The sequence below is a fragment of the Streptopelia decaocto genome, assembly GCF_964273445.1.
Source record: "Streptopelia decaocto genome assembly, chromosome: 4".
Lineage (NCBI taxonomy): Eukaryota > Metazoa > Chordata > Aves > Columbiformes > Columbidae > Streptopelia > Streptopelia decaocto.
In genome coordinates, this window is record NC_138658.1 from 9,144,920 (window position 1) to 9,168,522 (window position 23,603).

Sequence of the window (23,603 nt, forward strand, 5' to 3'; positions counted from 1 at the left end):
TTGCCATTCACAGAGGAGAAAATTGCCAACATCTTAGTTTTAGGAAAAATATAAAGGAATAAACATTGTTCTTTATGTTCCTATAGAGAATCTTCAAGAAAGACAATGTATGTTTTTGATAAGCAGGTGTTTGTGTGACTTCTTAGAACTTTCTGAGAGGGTTTTTTGCTTTGTGTTTCATTTTGGTTTTTTGTAATTTGGCCTCAAAAAGGCTAAGGGGAGATTGTCTTACTGCCTTCAGCTATTTAGGGGGGAAGAGACAGAGCCAGCCTCTTCTCAGAGCTGCACAGTGCTAAGGGTGGGCATTGGGCAGAAGCTGCAACACAGCAAATCCTGGTTATGTATAGGGAGAAAAATTTTCCCTATGAGAGGTCAAGGATTTGGAATATTTTGCTTGGAGAGATTGTGGCATCTCTGTCTTTGGAGATACTCAGGATTTGACTGGATATGGTCCTGAACAGCCTGGTCAAATTGGATATGTGGTGGTGAGATGAGCCCCACGACTCCCATCCAAGTTGACTTATTCTACCACTCTGTGGTTCCTTTGACTTGGGACCAAGTTGTCCATGCTTTTTCTTAGGTTACAGGTTTAATTTGGGTTTACTTCAAATGAACTTGAAAATAATTAATTTTAACAAATCTAGAGTCTGGCTGGAGGTTTGGTTACATCAGATTAATACCAGTGAAACAAGGGTGGAGTTTCTGCTGCTGAGACAGTTGCTGTGGCTCATTTATGTTTAACACTGTACACTTTGCATCGCTTTAGCTACTGTATTTTCAACACAGTTTATTTCCACTGACCTCTTGCAGTTCAGATATTTGCAGATGTTTTGAAATTGCTGTACACAAGCTGCATTATCAGTTGTGATGGGTGAAAAAGCAATCCAGTTCCTGCTGTGGTGCTAATGATTTGTGGAATCTATCAAAGCTCTTATTGAAACGAGGGCTTTAGAGCTGCATGTGTGCAAATAGCTCTGGGAGCCATACTAATGAGCTCCACATTTGCTTGAGGAAATGCTCAAGAGCATCACACAGATTTAAACAGTGCAATTCTAACATTCCTACTGTTTGAGCTTTTGGGTTTGCAAGCATGATGTTCTTCTAGCACTGTTTCTTTACAGTGTGGCATAAGCACCAAATGCTGATAATGGAGAGCTTTTAACATTTTCTCACCTTGAAAAACAGAGATTTATATGGAGAGTACTGAAAGTGAGGATTAATTGTATTGAGTATTGCTTTTATTTTTATTACAAACGCTTTTAAAAGGTTGAAAAAGAAAAAAAAATTACAGTGTTTAATATAGAATCTTTAAAATGCATCTTTTCACCTATTTAGAATGACCTGAATAAATTATGTAAGGATTCCCAATGTGATGGGTCTGGCTCAGCAACATCAAAGTGACATAACGATGAAAGGTTGTCAATTGGCATTTCTTTGGTCATTAAAAATAAAAAAAAAGGTTGTGTGTATAAATCAGATACTGCAATACATGCAGAGTTTGCTTTGATTTTAGACTGGTATTATATTAAGGTTATTATGATATGCTATGTGGAATCTCTTGTTTATTTCTGGATTAAATTGCAAGCACAATAAGTTGGTAACTGATCTGAAGCACTGATATTTCCAGCATTTCCTGTATGTTATCTGTCCTTAATTTTGGAACAGAAAACAATGCATGGTAGGAGTCCAGTGTATGGTCAGAGCACCTACAACCCCAGGACTGTACTGCTTGTTGTTTAATGTGGGAGGAGATCTGCAACCAGTGCTTGCAGGCAACTGCTGAGAAGAAATCTGTGTCAGCTGTGATTTTCCTTTTCTAGGCTAAAAAGAAAAAATAATCAGCTATATTTAGCACACTTGAAAGAAACCACAAAATCTGTCGAAGTAAATACAATATAGCTGGATGCTTTGCAATGCCATGTCTTGCATCTTCTCAGGATCCCTCTGAAGAGAAATATGCAAGAAATGAAAAAATAAAGTACTAGCTGATATTTGGTGAATTGTCTGCATATTAGCTAAGCAACTGGCAGAATTCTGCTTAACTTCCACTTGGTAAAAAGCAATGAAGCTGAAATGTCAGGCCTAATAATCTTGACTTTATTTATGTATGTTGAGTTCCAGCTGGTGTGATTCTGAAAAGATGATGAAAGGTTCCTTTGGTGTATATTGGTATGGGGTCAAGACCAGGCTATTTGCCAAGCTGTTATCGTTCTCCTGCTACATTTCTTGCAAATTGCAAATTTCATGATGTTGAACCAGAGGTGCTTATTATTACATTTGGAGGTTTTGGTTTAGGAAGAGAGACAGGACTTTATCAGGAGTTTTCTTGTCTAGAAATACTGAGGTACCTCATTTAGCAACAGTCTCTTATTCTATACTTGTAGTGTGAATGCATTTTGGAGCCTGATCTTTGGCTTTTGGAAATAGTGCTAAGTAGGCTTTCTAAATTTTATTTCTTTGTACTGTGGTTCTTTTGTTTCAGAATGTACAGTTAGGTAATATTTTCTGTTTGCTTACATCTTGCAAACTTTATATTTGCCTTTGAAGAGACCCCCTTACAGGTCTGCTTTCATGTAGTTTATGCCTAGTAATGTATTATTTGTTTTGAGCAGCTACACAAAATGCAGAAATGCAGTGTGGTAGTTTTTTGGTGTCTTTTTTTTTTTTTTTTTCGTTACAGATCTTGTAAATTATGTATTTACTACCTATCTAGAGCAGCTGGTTCATCACGCTTTGTGGTGCAGCTGTCAGTCACGTCAAAGTTACTGCTCTTGGGACTATCTAATAGTAGTAGATACAGGTTTGGTAGTTGTAGCAGGTCCAAATCTGTTTTTAAGTAGTTGTCACCCTATCAATTTCATTTTCCTCCCCACCTCTCCTGTGAGTGCTATTCTCTACTATTCCCTTTTTTGTTCCCAGGTGAAGTCCATAAAGCGTCACCTCAGTGAGGAGTTATGAATCACTTGGTCATACATTGAATTAGCATGAAAACTCGGATGTTGTTTTTGGTCAGGGTCCTCACTTCAATTTTTTTATCATCGTTGTACTGAGTAAATTGTGGAGTGAAGCCCAGACGTAAGTAGCTTCACAGGAAGCTTCACCAGCTTCTGACAGGAATGGAAGGTGGTCACCACACACAGTGTAGCTGGAGTAACACAGGCGTTGTGGTTTGCTTAGCTCATGATTTATCTTGAGCTGGCTTAGAAGTATGCCTGTTGATACAGTTTACCTAGTTTTGTCTGAGAAAGTGTTAATACTTAACTGCTTCATTGCTGAATGGTATAAAACCCAAGATGGTGTCTTTCATGTGTCTTCTTGTGATTTCAGTGATGCAACTTTAAATTGACTTTACCTAGTGCTACTTTAGCACAGGGGAATGATAGTGAAAAAGATATGCATGTAAAAAAACAATAAAGTGGATTTTTGTGGTCTTGGAACCTCATAGACCCTCACTGATCTGCTGTGCATCCTCTATGGTTCTAGCTGTCCCATACAGCACTTTCCAGTTAGCCTGATCTAAAGAGCATCCTGTTGTTTCCCAAAGTGTTTTGTTTTAGAGAGGTATGGTAAATGCTGGGAGATTTTCTCCAGCCCTTTACAAGATATGAGTAATACAATCAAAGAGAAAGTTAAGAAAAAAATTTGTTATATCCCTATGAAGCTGGAAATGAATTTCCAGATTTCCAGACCCTACTGAAAAATAACGAACGTGTTGTGTCCATTCATCAACCTGGCCCTTCCCCCAGCGAATCAAAATGCTTAATGGGTAATAAATTCAGCCTGCAGTTTTACATGGGGATAATACACAGCATAGTTGACAGTGTTGAGATAGTTCACGTAAGAATTTGATGATCACATAAATAATATCTCTTTAAAGAGGCAATGAGATTAGTATCCAAGCTGGTGTGGTGTTTGGGGAGAAGGCACTTCAGTTCACGAGCTCAGGTTACTCTAATTGTTCTGGTGATCACTGGAATTTTGGAGACGAGGGTATGCAGCTTAGCTTTGGAGGAAACCGTGGGGTGCTGGGGGTGGAGAGTCAGGAGCGGTTGCTAAGAATATCCGATCAGCCGGGATCGCTATGGCAACGGTGTTGCCAGGATGGAAAACTTTCACTGCAATCAGTCTGAATTTGTAAGTGCGTTGTCTACCTATGTTGCATCAGAAAGTCAATCTACATTTTCCAATCCAAAGCAAGTCCTTTAATAAATCCTTAGGGTCCTTATTCTCTATTTGGTAAACAGTCTGGTGCAGAGGTGAAAGAAAGCATCTGTGTCAAGTCAGAGCTTAAGGGGACAGGTCAGAGAAAGACATTTACAGAGATAACCATATGAAAAATCAGATTGCATTTATGCTGTTTGTTGGTTTGTTGTTTACATTTTTCATTCTAGGTGATGAGATGAAAGGAAGCCTCTTTCAGTTTGGGATCAAGGCTTGTTTCTAACTGCAAATTCCTTCACGTCCATTTTATTTTCAGTCTCCCATATTATTATGGCATTGAGAGATTTGGATTGTGATCACTGGTGGGGATTATTTAATAAAAATAAACACACAAACTGTAAGAAGTCCTATTATTTCTACTTGAATGTTAGTGCTCCGCCTCAGTTAACTGTTTTAAATGCAATTTGATTTCACAGACAAAATACATTTAGGAATGTCTAATGCTGTGTCTGCCAAAGGTTGACTTGCTTTTTTTGAGATCTGATGTTCTACTTTCTAGGCTAAAGTTAGTAATGGCTGATATTTATTAGTGAGTGCCCTTCAGATGAAACAATTACATAACTGGCAAAGCATTTCACATCTTGTGGTCAATGCACTCTTCTGTTTTATGCCAGTGACCACAAACATACTGATGCTTCTGCAGCTCTCTTAAACACACTGGCATTAAAGGGATTCTCACATATCTTTAGTTCTGGAGGTGACTGGATATGCACAAACTGAAAACTTTTTTCAGCTCAGGTCCATCCACAGAAGGTGACTTGGCTTGTGATATACATCAAATGGATGATAGGATATCTTATTTTAAAATGATAAACACATTGATTTGCACGGAGCCTTAATGTTAAGCTACCCATGCATAGATCAAAGCCTATTCTTGGCTTCCAGCAGCAGCTCTGCTCTGAGCAACATTAAAGACCATCCTCACTTTGAAAAAAGACTCTCAGCTGGGTTAAAGCTTAAAATTTTCATTACCTGAAAAATTCTAACATATTGCCCTTTGTTATCATGAATTGAAACAAAATTGCTTTCAAACTTTAATGAAACAAAGTAAAATAACAGATCTGTTCTATTTTGCTGGAAAAATGGAAGCTTGATTCTGATTTGTATTCTTACTATATTGAGTAATAAACATTATATGTATAAACATATGTTATATAATACATGTGATTTTATATATATATATAAACAACTTAAGTTTGAAAGCTGTAAAAATTTAGCATGTTCTCTGCTGATATTATTATTTCGGAATACTGTTAGCGTTTAAATTCAATCACCAACAATTCCCAAACAAAGTTTTTGTTTCAACAGATTAGGATCTCAGATTTGTCGTTTTTGACCACTTATTTTCTGCCCGTGGTACTGTGTTTACCCATTGGAGGTAGCCACCTCTCCAACAAGGACAGGTCAGTCTGATCTGTGAAGGTCCAGTTGATCAGGTCTGTAGGACAGACCATGTTCTGACCTTAACAGCAGAGAACCATGAGCAAACCAGTGGATTGCACGTGATGTTGTGGTGATACCTTTCTGTGCCAGCTCTCATTTTTTGCCGTGAATCAATCTGTCATCTTGTGTCAACCACAAAGAATTGACACTTGTTTAGTCCAGAAGTGGTTCAGGATTTACGGTGGGTAATAGCGAAAGCTCTGTAGCAAACTGCACTTGTGTATGTTGCAACCTTTGGTAAGGAATTGCTTGCGGGCAGTTTCAGTGAATGTACAGGTCAAGACAAAGATTAACTGTGAGTTAAGTGCTCACTATAGCAAAGCCTTTCATGAAATTAGGTTATTTACAGGTGACAGATGAAAACAGTTGACTAGGGATGGTGAAAGATTGTCGTAATTCCCTATCAGGTTTCAGTACTTCAAACTATCTAACACAGCTTTTAGCCTGAAACTTAAAACTATTTTTGTTAGTTCTCCAAAGGCTCTGTGTTACTTGAAGTTTAAAAAATTAGTTTTTAGTACAAGTTGGTTTTCTTAGCCTGTTGACAGGAAAAGTGGGTGAAATACTGACTTTGCCTTCACTTAGTTCTGCTGTGTACATTTAGCTTATTTCAAGTGTCTTGAGTTTCAGGAAAAAGAGCTGGCACCTCACCTTTTAGTGAGGTGGTACTTTTTGATTGACATGTGTAGTTATAACACTAGGAATTAAAGGTAGAGATGACATAGGAAGTACTATAATAAAATATAACTTGTTTGAAAGAGCTGTGCATTTTTTGTAATGGGTTTTCATGTGTCTTCAGGTTTTTTTTCCTATTTCTGTCTTTTGGTACTTTTCTCATATAGGCACACACAACTATTTATTTTATACTTATAACAATTTACAAAAATTGGTTCAAAATAATTGCTTTAGCCATGTTTCGTTACCAAGTAGAGGAGTATTATATCAGAAAAGACCAACAAGAGAAATGCAAAAATTGCTGTTCTTTTCTATTGATCTTTATTGCAGCATCTACTGCCCTCAGGTTGTTTCCAAAACACTTTTGGCTGGCTTGTAATTTTTCGGAAGGCACTGCCAGCTCCTACAATGAGGAACAATCCTTTACTCTTACCCACAACCAGCTGAATTCCTGTCCTTGTTTCTTTTTTCTGTTATGTGCCCCAATTCTTTAGTTAAACAGAGGTGAATTTAACCCCCAGAAGGCAATTGCCCAGATCCTCATGCGTTGGCAAAACAGGTGAGATAAATTTTGCTCCAAGTATTTCTAGCTTAGTAGGCCTGGCTGTAGAAATAGTAAAACAAAGGTGGGAGGTCTTGAGGGAAGAATCACATTTAGAACCTTCGGTTTAAAAATCTCTAGCACAACTTGTTTGCAACAAAATACAAATATTTTCCTTAATTTGGAGCTTTCCTCAAAGTCCGCACTATAGGATTTCGCTGTCTAAGGTTAAATGTGCGCTCATGTTCTTAAGGCTGTTGTGTATTGTGGTTGTGTTATGTGTGTTTCTCAAAGCTAATGCACATACATGTGAAGTAAAAGAATCACAGGGATATGTATGGAGTTATCTTTGGAAACGAAGATATTATTTATATTATTTAAGTGTGGAGAAAAAATGGGACTAGTGCAACTGTGTGTTTTCCCTTATTAATTTCTGCAATGTACCTCTGTTAGAATTCACAAATTAGTCCTGTCTTCATATTGAAGGCATCCGTTAGACACAAACTTGGCGATAAAATGGTATTTTTATGTATAAGATGAAATGGTAGTGTTAAAATATTTTTTCTGTAATACATAAATCTTGTTACGGTTTTTCCCATGGAAGCCATGGGTCCGATTAGAGGCCAGGAAAGAGAGGTATGATGACTTGTTTGGTGGGGAGATGCCCAGGTTCATTGTAACATTAATACTGTAGGAGCGGGGAGGATTTCTGCTGTGTTTTTGGTTTTTTTGTGTTTTTTTTTCATTAGATGAGTCATTATTAGAAGGTACTGTAACAATCAATTAATAATGAAAGAGTGTAGCTTAATGCTCCCAGGAATTCTTAGTTAAGTCATTTGACCAACCCAATATAAAGCTTGTTTTCACTAAAATCCTGGAATTGAAGAAGCAATGATGTAAGCCCTTCAAAGGCTAGAGAATAAAAGGGGAATTTTTTTTTTTTTCCACCCTCTAATAAAAAGAAGCTTTTGTTAGCAAAGGCAGAATTCTGAGTGTCCTGCAGTGTCTGGGAGCAGGAACATGCCATTCTTTTATCACCACCCCTTCCCCAGGCTTTGGATTTCAGTAGTTCCTCCTCGTGCCCAAGGCCTCCGTTTTCCCCACAAACAGCATGTTGAATTGCTGTTGGTTTTAACAGGAGCTGCACGTGCGATCTAATGAAAGAGGTTACGTGTGGGCCCTGATCAGAGTGTGTGTGTCAATGTTGTAGATGATGCTCCGTGCGGTGAGTGTGCGGAACCTGGTTTGGTCGCTGCCGTGCTCCTCTCAGAACACGAGAACCTGCCTTGCAGCGCCATCAAAATTGGTTGTAATTAAGCCCGTGCAAACAGTATCTTTTTTTAATTAAAAAAAAAAAGGGCGGGGGGAAGTTTTTCTTAGTGTAAGCATATCATTCTGAGTGGGTGTGCTTTCAACTGCCAGAAATCACAGGGTAACATTTGGTAGTAGCTGATCTACAGCAGAGATTTTATACAGGGCTTCTATGTAAAACACAAAGCTCTGCTTTACCACGCATGCTGGTCAATGTATATTCAAAGGTGGTTGTAATTTTAATCATAAGGATTTGTTAGAGAAGTAAAGGCACACAAAGCAAGCATCCAACAATCCAGAAAATGAAAGCATTAATGAAGTTATAATAATTAAGAATGGAGCTCTATGTGCTAGGCACTGTACGAATTTAGAACAACAGGCAGTCCTTTTCCTGAAGAGTTTACTGCCTAAATGGATTATTCACACAGAGGGCACCAGAAGGCCTAGAACAAACAAGCTGCAGGAGGGTTGATAAACAGTCACAGTACGTTATTATTAAACACACACATACGTATATATATATATATTTGGGTTCAAATTAGCTAAAAGTGCAATTACGAAGTGGCAACACAAGAAAGTGGAATGAGGTAATTGTTTATAAGGGAAAAAGTATGACAGGAAAAAAATGTACATAGGACAAGAGGAGTTAAACAGAAGTCAAAACACTTTAAATGACAGACCTGGGGAAGCATTGTAGCAAACAAGGTACTTTATTTTGGGAAAGAAATGTCAAGACAGCTTTCTATGTTTTTGGCAGAGAGGATCGTGCTGGTTCACATATCTCCATGGAAGCCCCGGGAGCTGCCTCTGTGGTCCCTTCTGCTAAATGAATTTCTTTGACTTCAGCTGCTTGTTCTTTCCTGCAGTCCATGTTGTCAAAATTAATGTGGTAGGAGAACAACACTGGTTCTAGATTTGCCGAAGTCTCTGCGTATCGGTGTGAACCGTAGGCACCCCTGGCCTCAGCAGACCCTGGGTTTTCTCTTCTGTGTACAATAGAGCAATTGGCTGCTGAAAATGTACTTTCTTTCAAGATTTCCTGCGTCTACTGAATTTCTAAATCCCTGGATCCATTCTTCCTAAAATGCTTATCTTATGATCAGCTTGACCTTCGCAGCTGTGGGCAGTGAGAATATCTGGTTTGTATTCTGAAGTGCACTATTGATTGGAGAGAACAACAAAACCAAAAAGCATCTCCTGAGGGAAGAGGTCCTGTTTTAATATAAAGCTAGATCTGGGAGAACTGACACGTTCAGTGTTTTCTGTGTGAATTTGTTCCAGCCCTCTAATAAGATCAGTAATATCTCAGGCTTTGTGGTTAAACTACTGTGTATTAAGATGCTTAAATGAACAGATGTGACAGGAATATGTGATGTTAATATTATTGTCTGTATTTAAGGATCCTTCTCCTTAAGACATTCTTAATGAAAGGACTTGAAGCTTAATTTTCCTCTTGTATTGAACACTATTCCTTGACTTTGCTGAGATCATATGACTTATGAAATCATATACAACAGTATGAAAAATGCAGAGGCCTTTTTTATCTGTGATCCATTCAACAGGCTGCACTCAACCATAGGATTGCTAAAAAAAGTAGATAAAAGCCTTCCCCAAGGCAATATTTAGTGTTATTATGCCTTGAAATGAACTTAATATTTAAAGATATGCTTTCTAAAGTGATCGCTTGTACTTCTGTATAGATGAGATTATTGGTTTTTTGCTTGTTCATGTTAATGTACAACTGGACTAATGCAGCATTATGGGTTAAAACCCAAACTGGTTTCATGTTTTGTGTTTTAAAAGTGAAATAAGTTGAATTCTACGTTGAGAAATCAGGCTTTTACAATTTGTTCTTCACCATTTTTTCACCATAGCCTTTACTTCATTCAGATATGTTATCTAGGTTTCCTGTCAATGATAGCAGTGCAAACATTGGAATGAAACTAAGAAACACTCACAAAATTTACTTTCTGCATTTCTCAAAACACTGAATGCATTTCTGACATTGTATATACTGTAGGGAAGGAACAAAAAAATGCATTATCGAGTGAAAAATTAATGAAAGCATGTCTGCTGAAGCAAAATCTCTGTGTTTGACATTAACGTTTTTAATTTCTCTTCATCCTTCAGATGAAATTCTCTGTTTGTGTTTAGAATCTGAAAACAGTTGTCAGTATTGGCATCTCAATGTTTCTCTGCTCTGTTAGGAAGCGAATACGTCATTTGACAACCACTGAGGTTCATTAGCTGTGTGGGTTCCTGCATAAAATCAAAAGTCATTTTCTTGTACCAGATTTCGATTCTCATCCCATGTAGTAAAAACCACAAATGTCTTTGAACCACAGAGTGAAAAATCCGTGGAAGGTAATGTTCACATCTGCCGTAGCAAGAAATTAATCCTTCAGATAAACTGTTTCTGACTTATTGCTAGAAACAGAAGCAAGAAACCTGAAGATGTCTTGAGTGAGCATTGCACTTGTCAGACAAAACTGGTGCTACTTGATGGTTTTTTATGCTACCACATGAGTAATGATCCTTTTCATCCGTCGTATGGTGGTTTCCATAATGTGTTGACTATTGTGCTTTAAAGTGTGTTTTAGGCCCTTCAAATATGAATTTATGAAATTCTTAGTAGGTTCCAAAGTATGGCAAAAAGAAATACTGCTGACTTTTCTTTCTATGAAAGGCTTATCACAAAGGAAATGAAAACCTGTGACTGCTGAGATGTGCATTGATTTGCAAAACAACTACAAACCAGACTGCTGCTCCTGTAGCTAACTGTTCCCAGCTGTTGTTTCACATTCCAAATTTTATGAGTATTTTTATTGGCAACAGGAAATATTTTTAAGTCTTTGCAGGATAAGACATCGATTTATTTGTTTTACATAAAATGTTTTGTTTATCTTTTCTGATTATTCTGCATGTGGCAGATTTGTGTATGTTTCCAAAATGAAAATTTGCAATTACAGTTACAGACAGTTAAAAAGAACCATTTTCCTAACTGTTATATTAGCTCTGATGTTTAAATCAGATTGAATTTCAAAAAATGTCTTTAGCTGTTGTAGCTGGTTTTCCAGGAAAGAAATACTAAAGGCATCTTGTGTTCTTCCTGTTCTCATTAAGAATCCTGACTTTAGTGCAGAAGGAAAAAAAACCTCTTACTAGTAAATATGCCGTAAAAATGCAACAAGACATATACTAATTGTATATTATTTCAGTGGAAGTTACTTTTTGGTATCATAATTCAAATTTATTTGCTACCTGTTGTGCCCTTCTTTAGTTGTGTTCAAGTATTTCAGGCTTTTTCTCACCTAATGTGTGTGCTCATTGCTGATCCGCAGGCAAGCATCATATTTATAACCTGTATTTTATAGACAAAATGTCTGTCTTCAGAGTTTCCCAGATTCACTTCAACTCATTTCATTAACTTCATTGTGGTTTATCAATTATGTATGAGGGTAGGACTGTCTCTGGTTTTATTTCCTTTCTGTTTTTCTTCCTCTCTATTTCATCTGGTTTTTTTGCACCAGTAGAAAATGTCCTGTTGTGCTTGGACTGACCCCAGTATCTTCCATACTCTTGTCTCAAGGTCAAGTGTATCATATCCTTGTGGCGGCAGCGGAGCGGGCCCTGTGCTCTAAGGCCCTTCAGGTGGCCTTGTTCCCTCCAAGCCTTCAAAATTCAAACTCCACTTCTGGTGACTTTCCAAGTTAGACTTTTTACCATGTCTTATTGTAATTCCCATGCCAAATACCACCACAATTGCAGCAAAATGGTTGCTATCCCAAAGTCATTTTTAAAGAAAAGCAGCTAGTACTTTACCAAGATACAGTTGTGGTTTTTTTTTTTTTTTTTTTTATTGACTGAAATAGGGAACACTTATTATACCCAAATATTTTTGGTGAATAGTATATATTACCCAAAATGTTGTAGTTGTGTGTGGGTTTGTTTTGTTTTAACCTGAAAGCTATTCATAAATGTGTTGAGCTTAGCAAACAGTTTTGGAGGGAGAGAAAAAATTTGGAAGGTGATGCACAAAAATAGCTGGAGGGGACGTCTCTTTCCCTGCTCTTGAACTAATGTACATTTCAGCAGAAGTTTAGCTCTTGCTTCTAGGGGAAAATGTCCTCTTTTAGGATGAAGGGTGGGTTCAAGTATGGATTTAAACAGCAAACCAAGTTTTGTTTGGAAGAATACTCTGATAACATTTGTACCCAGTATGTTTTATTGCTGCTTCTGTGGAATGAAAGGGTTTCTACTGCACAACCAGTAATTTCTGAAAAGCTTCTCAAGCCTACTTTCTGAGAATCATCTGTGCGTTTGTGTTCTCCATTTCCCGCAGCAGGTGTCTCAGACCATGCAGATTTTGGACCTTCCATTTGGGCAAATTTCTCCTACATCTTGTTCACATCTGCAAGATGACCTTTGATTTCCAGAGCTTTGTCGGATTAACATTTCTCCACCACTGTGTGTCTTTTATTTTTCTTAATTTTTTTAGACTGGTGCGCTGCAGAGGAGTTTAACCTTCCCCTGGACCCTGTGCCTATTTTACAGAGTATGAAAGTATTTATGTTGATTGCTAAAATGATCAGATGCAGTGAGTCAGGTTTGCTGTGATACATCTGTCTTGAGTATCTGTGTGGGCAGCAATCACACCAACACAGCTTTTGAGGAGAGCCTTTTACTGAGGAAGATAAAGTAAAAACTGTGCCCAGCTGCTGTGAGTGGCCACTCAGGACACCAGTGTCCCCTCAATAGGCTGTTGGGACCCCGCGCCAGCCCGCAGGCTTCGCTCCAGAGTAAACAGCACTCTGGAGACTGTCCTCACTCTTCACTGCCAGAGTTTCCCTATTGAGACAGGGAGTTAAAAATAAATGCATTCATTTCTTTATATGCTTTGGCTTGAGATACTATAAACAGAAAAACTATTCTAAGTTCAAATGTATTTGGGCTGTTCACAGTACAGCATATGAGGGAAAGACCTATTTTAAAGCAAAAGAATATATGGTGTAGCCATTTTCCTTGTGGCTTTTTTTTTTTGGCTATTGCTAGAATGATTCATCCTGTTACTCACTGTGGGAGTGTTAATTACCACATTGTAAGAGAAGTGCCATCTCCTTAAGGTGAATCCAAGAGAGCAGGGCTGCTACACGCAGGGTGCTAGAAACTTCTTTAGACTGGGTATTCGGAAAAATTATTCCTGGAAAGGGTTGTCAGGCCTTGGAACAGGCTGCCCAGGGCAGTGGTGGAGTCACCATCCCTAGAGGGCTTTAAAAGGAGTTTAGAGAAGGTTCTTAGGGACATTGGTTAGTGCTGGAGTTAGGTTATGTTATGGTTGGTTATTTTATAATTACACCACTCCAGCATGCATCATCGCACTACAGAAAAGCACTTAAACGTGATTAAATGCTTCATTGAATTGAAACTTCATGAAACGCTGTACTCAGTTGTGGACAGAGCTGTAAAAGGGCCATCTGAAACTCAATTTCTTCTGTGCAATTTGCCACTGTATTTCAGAGGAGCCTCTGGGACCTATGGGGTCTTTTGTTGACTACAGGTGACCGAGGCACAGAGGGCACTGTCTGTATCAGTTTGCTTCAACAGCAGAAAACCCACCACATCCTGGACCTGAATTTGCCTTCTATGCACCAAATGTCTTATCTGAACATCAAGAGAACAACTTATAAGTCATATTTTTTTTCTAGTATAACTGGAGATTGTGAAAGTGATTCTTTTAAAAATATTTTTTTTAAGAAGTACAATGCCTGTGGGTGGGAAAAAAGGAAGTACTTCTGATTTTTTAAAATGTGTATTTCATTGAGTACATATTGGTACAGTTCCAAACAGAATATTTTCTAATAAGATAGATTTTCAGTGGAAGGATGTCAGACTGACATGCTGAAGTGTTCTTTCACATGAAGGGAAGAATAAATTCTTTGTTAAATGTTACTCCAGTTTTTGCTGCTAAATATAGAGACATGCAATTTTTCTCTGAAAATTGGAGGAAGTGTTTTTTCACTCAAGGCAACAAACTGTCCCAGATATTTGGCTAAAACACTTCAAAATGGAACATTGTGGCAGGAAAAAATGGAGTAAAGAAAGATGTCTGTATAGTCAGGTATAGAATGGGAAGCTTTTTACGGGAAAGCCATCAATCAGCGTCTCAATATTTTGTGATTCAGTGATTTAATTGGTTAAGGAAAGCACCAGAATTTTCTCCTGAAGCTGTTAGGCTTTGGACTTGTGGCTTGGAGGGGCCTCATGCAATGGGTGCTCAGATGCTTTCAGTCCCATCTACCACGGAGACTTGCATGGTATTACCTCCTTGCTCTTGGACCCAGAGAAACTGGACTCTGGAACAGCTTGAAGGAATCTATCAAATAATAGTAATAATCACTGAAAATAAAATCTCATGAAGAGCAGTAAAAATCTTACAAAAGATCAGCTGATTTAGCGGAATGTCTCCACTGCTGTGCAGAGCTCAGTACTGTAAGTGGCTGCCTTGTGTGTCTGAATCATTTCCTTCGGTCATGGGTGGACTCAAACTGCTGTTGTGTCTTATGCTAATAATTCTCTTTCGACTTCACAAAGGCAGTTAATAATAGGATGCATTTAGTTATATCCCTGTGACAGTGTGGTGTTTCATGGGGTTGTGGTATGGAGTTGAGCAATTGGATACAGCAGTTTCAGGGCCAGTTGGGAAGCTCCCAGGCTGTTGGGGATTTACACTAGTAATGATTAATAAAAGCCAAAGGAGCTAGTGTCAGTGTTGGGATTAAGTCGGAGGAGCTCATGATTCTTGATCTTGTATGTGGAATATATATATTTTCAATTAATTAACCTTTTTTTACCTTTCTGAAATAATTCTTGCTGGCCCTTTTGCAAAAGTTACTAATGCTAGATTTGAGATCATCAAGTATAAGCTAAACACCTAAGATCTGAGAGCACTGAAAATGGCAGTGACTGTCAAACCAGTGTCTCGCTCTCTGATCCTCTATTACATTGAGTTAATACTAATTTTTATGTAGTATACTTAAAAAGGACTTTACTAAGAGTGCAAGTTATAAGATGCCTTTGCAACCTTTGTTTGGCCCAGTCACGTGTATACATCATGATACACTCTTCAATTACACAGGCCCCTAATACTTTTTCCACCAACCCCTGCTGTATTCAGTGCTCAAAATAGACAATACTCATTTAATGAACAGCTATTCAATAGCTTGTTTCCTTCTTGTTGTTCGATTTGTGGCCCTAGGCCTTATTTACAACATGTTGTTCAAGCCCCCCCCCCTTGAAGACAGAATTATTATTCCCACAAGACCTCATCTATAGTGCTCATCAAAATAGTATCCAGAGTGTTGAGAAATAACTAATTTTCATTACATTTCTGTTAAGTGAAGAGGCACAATTATTCCTATTTAATAGACGGGATGCTGAAAGAGAGAGTTATAAGTGATATTCATAAGTTCTGACTATGTTTGGATCCTTAGTTCAGGAAAATGGGGACTTTTGTTTTTCAGTGGAAGTGTATTCTGTCTCACTGATTCCAATTATAAAGCGTTCTCTTGACTTTGATTATGGCTGGGAGTTATTACCCTTTGAAGAAAAGATCACAGGATCTCTGATAAGCATCCAGAAAAATATAAACTTTCCTGTGAACAGCTTGTTTTTAAGCACCTGTCTTGTATTAAGTATCATCTCAGGTGCAGATGCAGCAGCATATGAATCCTGTTGTCTGGGGTGAAGTTCAGTTGCCCCAGCTGTGAAGCTGCCATCCTATTCCTAGTCTTACAATGTCCTAGAACACACCTTCCAATTTCTCTAAAATATCTGCAAATCAGATGAAATGTGCCCTCACTTTGTATCTCATGTTGATTCCTTGGTGTAGCAATCTAAGCCGTGACAGAGCCAGGTGGTTCTACTGAAACAACAGATATGCTGTGATATGATTAGATCACATAACGCGTGAATACAGGTAGAATTAAGGTTACATCAGTACCATTGCTATTTATTTTTCCTTATTTCTGGAACAGTAGACAACCATCTGCTCCTTCTTAGTATTAACAGCAGTAGCTTCTTGTTCTGTATGTGAGCCCCTACACAGTTTGCCTGAGTTTCAAAACATTTGCTGATGGTAGATCTTGACTTCCCTATTCCACTTCCCCCTGCCCCAGTTCTGGGGGACACCAGGCTTTTAGGAAGCACTGATTCTTCTGTGCATTTCCCATTTTTCAACCTCACGGCATAATTTCTCTTCTCCTCCTGTGCTACTGATTCCATTCCCAGTTCAGGTCCTGGTTCTGCTCCTCAGGTGTTGGCAATCTTGTCACTCATTTTGTGCTTTCTGATCCAAAGCATGTGGATATAAAATAATCTTTAGTAGCTGAACTCTTTCAGATGAACATTTCAAGTTCCTCTTGAAACAGTCAGTATAAAAACAAACAAAAAAAAAACAACAAACAAAAACCCTGAACAAACTAAAACTCAAAACCAAACCCTTAAATCCAAGAGGTAGAAGTTTTAATATTTTACAAGAAAATGAAAACAGTACCTAGCAAAAGAAAGTTGTATGTAACTATTATAACTACCATCTATACCTATAATATAATAATTTCAACCTTAGAGGCTTGTTTGAGTACCTGGCAAGAAAAAAAACCCTTTTTTTTAAAAAAAATTTGTTATACTCTGCTGAAAACATGACACATTTTTATTGCAGCTTGTGCATGTTAAATGATACAAGATACTGTATTTTATAGGAGCCATGATACAAACATTTATCCTAATTTATCTTTGTGCTATAACTTATTTTTGGATTTAATTTCTAATAATCTTTGCTTTCCCCGATGAACACAAATATCTGAACTCCTTTACTGCAGAATAAAAAAATAATAACAATCACCCAAAAAATAAAAATTCAAGGCATAAGAGAGGAATGCTCCCAGCTAGAAAGTGTCCATGGAAAGTGTCTGGTTACTATAGCAATCACCATGGAGCATGTGACCAGCATGATAACTGCAAGGTACTTAAGAGCCTTTTCTCTTGCATAAGTTTGATGTCTTCCAAACAGAGGTGTTATGTGAGGTCAAATACACTCAATTGTAACCACCAGATGGATGGATAATGCAAACGATCAATTTGCAACTCCCACTGGGCAGAAAATGGTGCATTCAGTTCATAGATTTTAATTTGTTTGATCTACAGCACGCTACAAGTACAGAGAGGATTTTCTTCTCCCCAATCTAATATTTTTTTTTAATCTGTGTTTTGACTATCAGTTTGTATGTAAATCTTTGCTGTGTATGTGTTTTGTGGAACATTTCAAATTATGTGCACTCATACCAGTAAAACTTGGCTGACCATTGTTATGTCAATAATGCTAGAGATATTGTTTAATTCCATCAAATAGGAGTTGTTAATACTGAAGGACGAAGTGACTTAGTGTTTCATTAAAATAACCCATTGTTTTAAAGTTAATTCTCTCTTTAGACAATTACTTTGTCTAGTGAGTTTGGTGGCTTGGCATCGATAATGCACTGTTTCTACCAAAAAAAATTGTCAAATCTGTATGCTGCATTACTTACTTTTTAATGTGTATTTGAATAGATAATCTCGGGTTTATTCCAGCATATAGCATTGCTGATTTAATTTTCATTAGTGTTTAAAAGCTCTTAAGAATTCAATTTTAAAATCTTAAATATTGATAGTCCCTTGCCACTTCCATAGAATGACATTTTTCTAGAGGATAGAAGTAACAAGAAATAGAGTCAAGTGATTAAATATATCTACATTTTTTTTAAACACCTATACAAGTTGTTGACAATATTAAACTTGGATGTGAAATTTTCACGGTTTGGAAGTATTTACCTTTGAAAGAACCTTTTCTGTAATGCACATTTGCAGCATTATTGTGCATCATCAATGATGGAATATCTGACTGATAATAAGAGAGCACTTTGTATGGTTGGACACACAAAGAGGTACAGTCTTTGTTTTGAGATTGCTACTAACAACAGATACTCATCAACAGATACAATAGATACTCATCTGGGGAAATGAGCTACCCAAGTGTATTTGCCACAGAGATATTTGCTGTCTTTCTGTTGTGTGGAAACCAGCACTGACAGGTGTTTGTGCTGTGCCTGTGTTGGAGGCTCAAAAAAACAGTGTCAGGAAAGGAGCCTGGGTCATGCTGCTGTCCACACCGCGGGTGCTGAACTCTGAAACAACCGGTGAACTGTAAATGGGATATTTTTTTAAATTTTCTTTTCATTGGCTTTCCTTTTCGAACAAGATTTATTAGAAGAATGGAAGTACACATCAGGTTTACTTCTTGGAAGGTGGCTTTGTATTTCTTGGCTATCTTACTATCCTGAGAAGGTTCATTGCCAGGTCAATCATACCTGTGTAACATAAATCCAAATTAAAGAAAGATCACTTCTCACATGTTTTAGATGCAAACTGTGTAACATTCTAGTACTTCTTAAACACAACATAATAGGCCATTTTTAGGGGAAAAGTATGACATATGGTTGGAATAATGGATGGAGGAATATGCTTATTGGGAGATACAATCAGAATTAGTAGGAACAAACACTAGCCTACCTCTTTGGTCACCATGTGTTTTCATTTTTTATTAGTGCTACTGTATACAAAAATACTTGGGGTATTTTTGTGAGTTATAGTCTGGCCTAGAACCTCAACTTTTCTTGGTCTAAAGATTGTTCCACCTTTACCTTGGTCCCATCTTCAACCTAGGTATAAGAAAAAAGTAAGACTGTAGCCAGCATTTCAATTGAAGTAGCAAATATCTGGAATGACAGACCCTGCACAGGTCCCTCAGTGGAACTGTGTGGATTCTCAGCAGGTTGGGCACTTGGCTGCAGCACACCTCGGGCCTCTGTTTCAAGTCCTACTTGCACTGGCTATTGTTGTGTGTCCTCAGTCACAGCAGCCAAGGGTTTGTGTCCACATGGTTAATCTGCTCAGTAGCTGTGGTGATTGACAACTAAGTGGTTCAACCATTGGTCTTCCTTTGTAGTTCTTTTTCCATGCTGACAATTGGAAGATATGCTGGAGAAAATGAAATTAAATGGATATCAATTGATCAGTTAGATCTTTTCACAGTTTCACCCCTCTCTCTATCTGTCAAGAAATGAATCCATTCATACCAAGGAGCATGCAGAATTGAGTGAAGAAATTAGGTTGTATACACTCTGCATTAAAATAATAGACATTTTCTGTGGTCTCTGAGTCAAGTTTTATATATTAAAAGCCCTTCTTGTTCCTTGCATAAGGATGATAATTATATTAGTGGGACATATTTTTGTGTTTAAATGATTGGCTAGTATAGAAGTCAACAATGAGACTCCCCTCAGAACCAGTATTTCATGCAGAATTTTTACACAGAGAAAACTATAGGGAAAAGTATGTGCCTGCCAAGTTAAAAAGAAATAATTTGATCATTTGTTGAGCAGGGTAAAACTATTTCCTTGGTGGGTTTTTTCCTTTTTTTAAATTGCCTGTGCCTTTGTTTGTCTGCTACTGGTTCTGTTTGTGCTGTATTCATTGAGGAGGGAGCAGTTATGTAAACAGTGTGTAAAAATGCTCATTTCTATGATATGTTATTGAACTTCATTTCATCATCATAAAAATAATTTTTTAGACTTTCTGGTATAATTAAATAAATGCATACTTTAACTCTTTCCTGTTACAGTTTGGTTTAATGATTTCAGTAGTAAACCACAGAGATGGCTTTTTCATCCACCTCTGATTCACTCTATTGTTCTTCTCTTATCAGAGTGTGACAGATGGAAGCTGAGGGTTCAGCTCAAGTTAACCAGCAGAAACTCCTGTAGTGGCATGTAGATAAAATCCCAGATGATTGTCTGTGGTGTACTGCTCAAGAGATACAGAGCACTTACCATGCATGATATTTAATTTTTGGTTTGCTAAACATAGAAGCAACTGACAAAATATAAATATGTCACTGTTTTAAGAATTACACTATTTGCAATTACTCATGTGGAACACCTGAGTATTTTAATGCCTGTAACTACTACTAAAATCAATGCACTCTCAAACAGCTGCAAAATCAAGGGTCTGTATTTGTAGAATCACAGAACAGTTGAGGTGGGAAGGGGCCTCTGGAGATTGTCTAGTCCAGCTCCCATATTGAACCAGGGTCAGCTAGGGTGGGTTGCTCAGGGCCATGTCCAGTCGAGTGTTGAGTATTTCTAAGGGTGGAAAATTCATAGTCTGAGTAATCTCTTCCTTTACATATAATAGATTTTTTTTTTTTTCTTATATTTAAATGGAATTTCTTGTATTTCAGCTTGTGCCCATTGCCTCTTGTCTTGTCACTGGTTACCACTGGAGTCTGGCTTTGTCGTCTTTACTCCCTACCATTAGGTATTTGTACACATTGATAAAATTCCCGTGAGCCTTCAGTTTCCGAAGTGTGAAATGTGAGATATGGAAGCGTTCTGACTACGATTTTTTTTTTTTTTAAGTATAGATAGCACAGTTGCAGAATATAATAGTTATAAGCCTGATAGTGCACGCATCACGGAGCTGGTGCAGACTGGCATCATCTGCCAGCAGTTGTAAAAAGGATGTTCTTCCTTGACTTTGGTTTGCATACCAAAGTGAATGCATTGGCAATGAGGGTCTTAGGTTTGGAAAACACCCAAACAATATTCAGTAAGAAAACCTTTCCAACTGACTGCACTTATCAAATCAAAGGGATTCCTTTAATACTGCTACCATTACTGCTGATGTACTACAAGAAGCTGCTGGCAGTGCTTGCAGAAAGGCTTTCAGGGAGTTGCTTCACACTTATGGTGTATAATTTCTTTTCAGCTCCATAAAGTAAATTTAAGCTGGAGTGGAATGCCCTTCATCAAAGCTGTATGAAGGGAAGTACTTGTATGTTGTTAATCTGAATGGTTGCTCACTGGAATGTGATTCAGATGTTGGCTGGATTAAGGCACTTCAGCTAAGCACCTGGACTTGGGTGTCATGAATATGGGCCTTGAAACAACATAATGGACAGGATATACCCGTGGGAAGTTTCCACATGCTAATCTGTCTGATCATCTACACCCTCATTCGTGGGAACTTCCTGATCATAAATTACAAGCCATTGATCCTGCACTAGTTCTGTGGGGTGATAGATATGGGTTGGAGATACGATATCCACTTTATAAACTGCTAAAGAGTGATCATGTATGTGACAGCAGCCCTTTGTTTCAAGTAAGTTAAAAATTACTTCCTGTGCAATTCACTATATTAGAAGTTTGATTATGTGTAGTATTTTTTTTTCAGCTAATAAATTCTGCTTTGTGAAGGAAATGCAATCCATACGCTATAAGATTTTTTCTAACTGCCTTAAATTTGGAAGAATGCCTTCAGCAGTAATGATTATTTAGGGTTTGCTGGCGTGTTTGAGCACTTCTTTGAGACAGCTTGTATGATTATTAGACCTGAGCTTGTGTGGTTGAGTTATTGTCATTTCACACCTGCTGTGATTCCCCGGTTGTTTAGGTTTCATGCCGGGTTTCTGGGATTGTGGGAAGTAAAGAGGACTGATGTATTGTTACTGAGCAAAAGCATTTGTTTTCTTTGACTACATCTAAAACTGTATTGGCAAAGGTGAATGCCCAGGATTTGGGGGCATGACCTAATAGCTGTTAATGTTGTCCTTCAGTAAATTTGTACATGTGAGTTTGTGATGGTTTAGTAACTCTCATCAGTACAGATCTGATGTACTTGTCACAATAGGCTTTTCCAGTATTTTGTTTGTGGGTGCTGTCACACCATACACTTGATTTTACATGGAGTAGTGTGGTAGGGCAATTCTGGTGTACTGATAGAATAAAAGATCTATCTGGTGAGAAATGTGCAGCTTCAGTATGGACAATTAAAGGCTGATTTCTTAATGTAAGTGATTCTACTCCGCGGTCTAGTTTTGCAGCTAACCGCTGCTTAATTCCCTCTCTATTTTTATCCTGACATGGACTTATGTGATGAAGAAGTATGAAGAACTAGACAACTTACATAATGAAACTGAAAATCCTGAGGCTGTGCCTTTGTCTCTCACTTCTTCCTCACACCTTACAGGCTGCACTTAGCACTGGCTGCCTCCCATGGGTGCTGGCCTTTTGCTCTCACAGTGACTCCCAGCGACTTCTTCCTTTAACAAGGCATCAAGCCTTCAATCATAAAAGCCTCTCAGGAAAATCTGCTCCTTTTCCTGGCTGCCATGGAATTCTCCTGCAATCCTGTTTCCTTATTCTTTTCTGTCTTGAAGACCAAAATAAACATAGAATTAAAAGTGTAGTAGCAAGTTCCATTATTTCAGGACAGAGGGACAAGCAATGGATTTGGTTGAGAGGTACATTCTTTATCCCATTTATATCACTCCACCATCACCTCAGAGCTTTCAGGACCATCACATGTGATTCAACCTTTCTTTGTCTTTACATTCAGAAATACCAGTGATTTTTTTTTTTTTTTTTAATATTTATTTCGCAAGAAACGTTATTGTAAGAAGAAAACGCACAATACATCATGGCTACTTCAGCAATATGCCTTAACCCAAGGATGACTTCTTAGTGGGAATAAACAAATAACAAAGATTGTAAAAGGCTTAGCTTTGTATGAAAAAAAGGTTTGTGGAGAGGGGTTTGTGCAAAATTTGACTACAACGCAAAAGAGGAGAGAACCTCTGTCTTTAAAGACAGCCTTTGCATGCAGAGTCAGCTAGTTTGTAAATTAAGAGTATTCACATCCTCACAGGTTTCACAAATGATTTCCACGAATGTCTGACGCTGATAACAAATGACTGTTGTATGTCTTTCCCAAAATACTCGCTGTGACTGTGATTGCAGCTCTAATTATGGGATAACAGATGCAGTGTTCTATAGCAACCGCCTTCTTCAAGATTTGTCGCTCCCTTTACTTTTACATGTTATTTCTTCTTTTAGTGTAGAATTTACTACTGCGAGCAGTAACAAAGAAGTCACTCTTCAAGTAAAAAAAAAAAAAAAGTATTTTCAGATTGTTACACTGCTCACATTGTTTTTGTGCTGCAGATGTTCATTGTGTTACAGCCAGCGCAGTTATGGGTTAGCGTATTCATGCCTCATTGGGTCCTTTCCATGTTCTCAAACCTCTCCTTTGCTGAGTAAGCAGTTAAAGTGACTTTTTCTTTTGTTCCCCAGCCTTTGCCACTGTTTGAGAAGGGGAGCGAATTACTTGGCTGTTTTGTTCACTTCTAAGTGGAACAGTAGTTTTTTCCCCCCCTCCTCTTTAAAATGTATTCACCAGAAGAACTAGAATAATGCATCTTCAATTCTCACATACATTTACATGTGAATGTTGCTGTGTTGTTCTTTCAAAATAAGGAGGAGGT

At 37.9% G+C, this 23,603-nt stretch overlaps 1 protein-coding gene across 6 annotated transcripts in view; it reads left to right on the forward strand.

Annotated features, from left to right (window-relative positions):
- Positions 1-23,603, forward strand: part of ANK2 (ankyrin 2) — a gene marked incomplete at its 5' end in the record, with an annotated part of 366,277 nt that overhangs the window by 94,888 nt on the left and 247,786 nt on the right. The window lies entirely within an intron of this gene.